This window comes from Tamandua tetradactyla, chromosome 12 (genome assembly GCF_023851605.1).
Source record: "Tamandua tetradactyla isolate mTamTet1 chromosome 12, mTamTet1.pri, whole genome shotgun sequence".
Classification (NCBI taxonomy): domain Eukaryota; kingdom Metazoa; phylum Chordata; class Mammalia; order Pilosa; family Myrmecophagidae; genus Tamandua; species Tamandua tetradactyla.
Genome location: NC_135338.1, coordinates 28,692,519 through 28,698,412, shown reverse-complemented (window position 1 = coordinate 28,698,412; position 5,894 = coordinate 28,692,519). Strand labels below are relative to the sequence as shown.

Here is a 5,894-nt window from a genome sequence, read left to right as displayed (position 1 = left end):
AAAAAGAAAGAAAGAAAAAGAAAAGAAAGTGAAAAGACAGCCTATAGAATGGGAGAAAATAACTGGAAACCTTATACCAGGCAAAGATTTAATATCAGAATACATAAAGTACTGCTATAACTCAGCAAGAAAAGACAGATAACCCAATTACAAACTGGCAAAGGACTTGAATAGACATTTCTCTAAAGACATACAAATGTTCTATGAACACATGAAAAGATACTCAACATCATTGGTCACCAAAGAAATGCTAATCAAAACCATAGTGAGACACAACTTCACACCCATCAAGATGGCTACTATTAAAAACACAGAAAATAAAAAATGTTGATGAGGATGCAAAGAAATTAAAATCTTTATATACTACTGGTTCCATTGTAGAATGATATAGCCACTAAGGAAATCATTTTGGTAGTTTTGCAGAAAATAGAATTACCATATGACCTGGCCATCCTACTCTTGGTATATACCCAAAGAATTGAAAGCAAATATTCAAACAGATATTTGTGAAGCTGCACTCATAGCAGCATTATTCACAATAGTGAAAAGGTGGATGCAACTCAAGTTTCTATCAACACATGAATGAATAAAAGTAATGTGGTATATACACTTTATCTAATATTATTCAAACATTAAAAGAATGGATGTTCTGATGCATATTACAACATGGAAGAACCTTGAAGACATCATATTAAATGAAATAAGCCAGACAGAAAAGACAAATATTGCATGATCCCACTCACATAAAATACCTAGAAGTTGCTAATGTAATGGAGACATAGTAATTTCCAGGTTACCAGGGGCAGGGGAAAGAAGAGAGAGCTATGGCTTAATGCATCAAGAGTTTCTATTTGAGGTCATGAAGTAGAGGTAATGTGGGGAAGTGGTAATTAGGAAGCTAAAGAACAAACTCCTACAAAAACAGCCAGTGGACAGGCAGAAATTGTCTGAATCAATGTTTCTGCAGGTCCAGGGACCAGGGAAGAAATGTACAATATCCAGGAGAAAGCAGAATGGGGACACTGAGAAGCTGCATCAAAAATTGTGTGAATAACTCCTGTGGCATAGGCTGGTGCACATGTCCCACCCTTGAGGCTTGCGCCAGGTATGGTCCATGGCTGACTACTCAGTATGGAGAGAAGTGTGAAGGTCTTCTCTGGGAATAGGGGCAGAGGGTGGGTGAGACACAGTTCAGTGCTGAGTGTGGTTTCTGATCAGCAACTTTGGGCAGCTGAGTTCTGCCTCTGAATCAAGGTTCTAGCCTGACTGGAACAGGAATCCCATGGCCATTGTTCCAACAACACAAGGTGGAGGTTGAAAAATTACAATTCCCCTTAGGGCTGTGGGAAAAGGTTGCTGCAGAGCTCCATCTGCTGGGGAGGTCACGAAAGTGTACCATAGGGGAAGTGGACAACAAAAGCCTTTTTGATGTCTTTTCTGACCCTCTCCCCAGGCCCTTGGTAAACTCTCTGCGCCCCCTTCATGGGTCTTTGACCCTGTTTTTGATCAGTTAAATGCTGGCAATTCTGAAGATCTAGAATAACTTGAACCAAGTGTCAAAGAAAGCCTTAAAACAAAGTCAATCAACAATAAAACCCTAGGCAAGAGAGAGAAATGGATGTGTTTCTTAATATAGCTTAGTACTTACAATCCACACTAAGAAACACAAAGGTATGGCAAAAAGTAACAGATTAAAAACATGGAGGAGGCCCAGAATTTAGAACAACTAATCAAAGATGTTTAAATAATCTTAAACAATTCAGGAAGATAAAGGAAAATGTGGCTAAAGATATAAAGGATATTAAGAAAACACTAGGTGAGCATAAAGAAGAATTTGAAAGCATGCAAAGAAAAATAACAAACTAATGAGAATGGCATGCACAATCAATGAGATTCAAAATACTCTAGAGGCATACAACCACCAGATATCCATTGACCAAAAAAGGATTAGTGATTTAAAAGACTGGAAAGTTGAAATATTACAGACAGAAGAACAGAGAGAGAAAAGGATGGGAAAAACTGAGCAGGGTCCCAGATTTTTGAATGACAGCAAAGTGCACAAACATATGTATCATCGTTATCCTAGAAGGAGAAGAGAAGGAAAAAGGGCAGAAAGAATATGAGGAAATAATAGCCCCAAATTTCCCAACTCTCATGTATGTTATGAATATACATATCCTGGAAGCACAGCATACTCCAAACAGAATAATCCCAATAGACCTACTCTAATACATATAGTAATCAGAATGTTAAATTTCAAAGACAGAAAATTTTGAAAGGAGTAGAATAAAAGTGATCCAACACATACATAGATGCTCAACAAGGCTAAGTTCTAATTTCTCATCAGAAACCATAGAGGCAAGAAAACAGTGGTAGGACATATTTAAGATACTGAAAGAGAAAAACTGCCAGCCAAGAATTTTGTGTGTGGCAAAACTGTCTTTTAAAAGTGAGGAAGACAGTGTTTCCCACACTACCCAAAGAGGCGTCCATACAGCATCATCCTCAGTTCCTGTCATAACTTAAAGGGAAACTTAAAGTCCAGAGCCCTTGACTTCTGCAGATGAAGGAGGTGGATGGCCTCAAATTCCTTGCAGCAGGAACCCACTTAGAAGGCACCAACTTGACTTCCAAATGGAGCAATATACCTTCAAAAGTAAAAGTGATGGCATCTACATCATAAATCTGAAGAGGACCTGGGAGAAGCTTCTGCAGATGGCTCGTGCCATTGTGGCCATTAAAAACCCTGTTGATGTCAGTGTCATGTCCTCCAGTAATACTGGACAGTGAGCTATGCTAAAGTTTGCTGCTGCCACTGGAGTAACTCTGAATGCTGAGCGTTTCACTTCTGGAACCTTCACCAACCAGATTCAGACAACCTTTTGGGAGCTGCATCTTCTGGTGGTGATGGATCCCAGGGCTGACCACCAGTCTTTCACAAAGGTAGAGATTCTTCTCTGCAACATGTGGACATTGCCATCCCATGCAACAACAAGGGAGCTCACACAGTGGATCTAATGTGATGGATCCTGGCCCAGGAATTTCTGTGCATGTGTGGCATTATCTCTTGTGAGCGAGCACCCATGGGAAGTCATGTCTAATCTCTACTTCTACAGAAGATCCTGGAGATTGAAAAGAAAGAGCAGACTGCTACCAAAAAAGCTGTGACCAAGCAGAAATTTCAGGGTGAATGAACTGTTTCATCTCCTGAATTTACTGCTACACAATCCAAGGTCACAGATAGGTCTGGAGGCATACAGGTTTCCTCTGTGCCTATTCAGCAGTTCCTTGCTGAAGACAGGAGAGTTCAGCCCGCAACTGAAGACTGGTCTGCAGCAACCATTGCTCAGGCCACAGTGGGAGGGGACAACCACTGAGTGGTCATAGGCTGTTTTACCACAAGCTCTTAAACAAAAGTGAAAATAAGATTGCTAGAAAATAAACAAGTTTCTACAAGTTAAAAAAAAAGTGATGAGATGGTCGTGTTGTCAACATGGCAATATAAGCACCTGCTAAAAATCTCTCCCCAGAGATTCATCAAAAAAAAAGAACAATTCTGAATTGTTCTGAAATCTGAAGGAGGATATGGCCTGGAGAGGGACTCTACAAATGCTGAATTGAAGAAATAGAAGAATATCAGGGAGGAAATTTCTGCCCCAGACTGGCTGGTTCTTCCCCTTCTTCCTCACTCAGTCTCATACCCAGTCCAGGATAGGCAGAGAAACATCGTAAGGCCCACCACCACCACCACCAAAAGGACACATAATACAACTCGCTCATAGCAGTGAGACAGACCTGCACCTTTTGCAGACCCGGTGGACATATTTCAAGGACCAGATCACAGAGAAACAGAGTGTCTGAGAAAATGTGGACAGAAGCTGTGTTTCTAGCAGTGGGCCCAAATATCCTATGAGAAAGGGGAGTGGGAGACCTGATTGTTGCCTGGAGGAAAGCTGAAGACTGGGACAGCTGCCACAAATTAAGTGGGGAACAAAGATCCATACTGAGTCAAGTACTGGCTGGCAGAGAGAGGGAACCGTTTCATTCCAACATGATGAGACACGGCCTGTGCACTGCAGGCACACAGCTCTGATGATGATTAAGTTTTCAAACAACACCATCTTCTGGGAAGAACAGAGAGTGCAAGGGAATTGAAGGACTTTTTCAGAGATTATCCAGAAAATTATTTCAGGCTGGCTGGAGCTGGCCTAGACCTGCTGCACTGGAACCCACCCCTGTTTTGGCTGAGAAACACTGAAAACCCAACTGTTAAAGCAGTGCCATAAGGTAAACCTGTTCTTGTAGGATGGTGAAAAATAGAGCACCTCTGGGAGACAGCAAATTTGTTTTACTCACAAACAGAGACCTTGCTATGGTGCCCAGTGCCTACCCCCATCCCTAAGGCAAGATGCTGTGGGTGCCTGGTTTTGGGAGAAGACTAGGGGGCAGAACAAATTTAACAACAAGCCAGTGAGAGAGTCATGCAGCTAGAGAATAAATCCAACCAACAGGAAAGCCCTAGGCAAAAGAGATAAAGCAACCTCCAGAATAAACTAAGCAAGAAAATCAGATGCCTGGAGATGAACAAAAATCATGACTCATACCAAAAGAACAAATATATGGCCCAATCAAAGGAACAAACTAGCAATTCAAATGAGGCATAGCAGTTGAACCAAATAATTAATGATGTTTGAACAAATCTCCTAAATCAATTCAATGAGATGAGGAAACTATGGAGAAAGAGATGAAAGATATAAAGAAGACATAGGGTGTTCACACAGAAGAACTCAAAAGTTTGAATTAAAAATGGCACAGAGATTCAGGAGCCAAGATTGTGGCTTAGTGAGGTGTGGGATTTAGCTCACCCTCCAGAGCAGCTAGTAAATAGCCAGGATCAGTACAGAACAACTGCTGGGGCCACGTCAGTGACAGGACACACAGCGTACCCCAGTTTGGACAAGCTGGACTAGCTGTGAGCCCACCCAGAACCATGAGTTCCCCAAGCCACAGTGGCTGGCACCCCTCCCCAACAGGCTGCTTCCCAGAGGGGAAAGGAAAGAGATTTTACTAGCAGCCAGGGGCTAAGTGCAATCAAGTTCCAATTGTGGAATTAATGAACAAATTCTGACTACTAAAAATAGGACCTCAGCTCAGCTGAACCTCGAGTAAAAGCTGAAATTGCTGCTTTTTGACCCGGTGCAGAGGTGGCAGGGCTGATGGGAAAAGAAAACAAAAAGGAGGACTTTTGGATTGGATAGCACAAAATACTTGAAAGGGTCTGGGCCCTGAAGGAAAGGAGGGGTTGCATAGGACCTGGAGATGTACAAAGCAATATACCAACTTAAGCTCTTGATTTGACAACCCCAAGGAATGGGGATCCTGCTTGAAAAAGGATTTTTTTTTTCTTTTTTGTGGTTGTGTTTTTATGGCTTGACTGCTGTTTGGATTCTCAGGCTCCAACTCTCCCAGGTAGGGGAAGATTTAAGCTTGTCTGAGAGTTTGTATGAAGGCTGTGCCTCCCCCAGGAGAGGGGTGGGGCCAAGCTCAGGTGGAATCCCTCCCTCAAGGAATCCAGAGCCCAGGGTTGGGAAAACTGAAGCCATTAAAGCCAGCCTATAACCTCTCCTCTGTCTCAACCACACCCCCAACAGGGACAGTCTCCTGAAGTTAAAGGTACCACATCACCTTATTCTAGTGGGACCTGCAGGCAGACAAGCACCATATACTGGGCAAGATAGGAAAAAAAACAGAGTCTAGAGGATTCATAGGAAGGTCTTTCAAGCTGCTAGGCCTCACTCTCAGGCAAAACTGATGCAGGACTCTTTCCTCCTGAGAGGAGGCCACTTTGAGCTGGGAAAATCTGGCTGGGGTCCACAATACCTAAGTAAACCCTC

General features: G+C 42.5%; 1 pseudogene; it reads left to right on the top strand.

Annotated features, from left to right (window-relative positions):
- Positions 1-1,114: 1,114 nt before the first annotated feature.
- Positions 1,115-3,387, top strand: LOC143651389 (small ribosomal subunit protein uS2B pseudogene; annotated as a pseudogene).
- Positions 3,388-5,894: the final 2,507 nt, after the last annotated feature.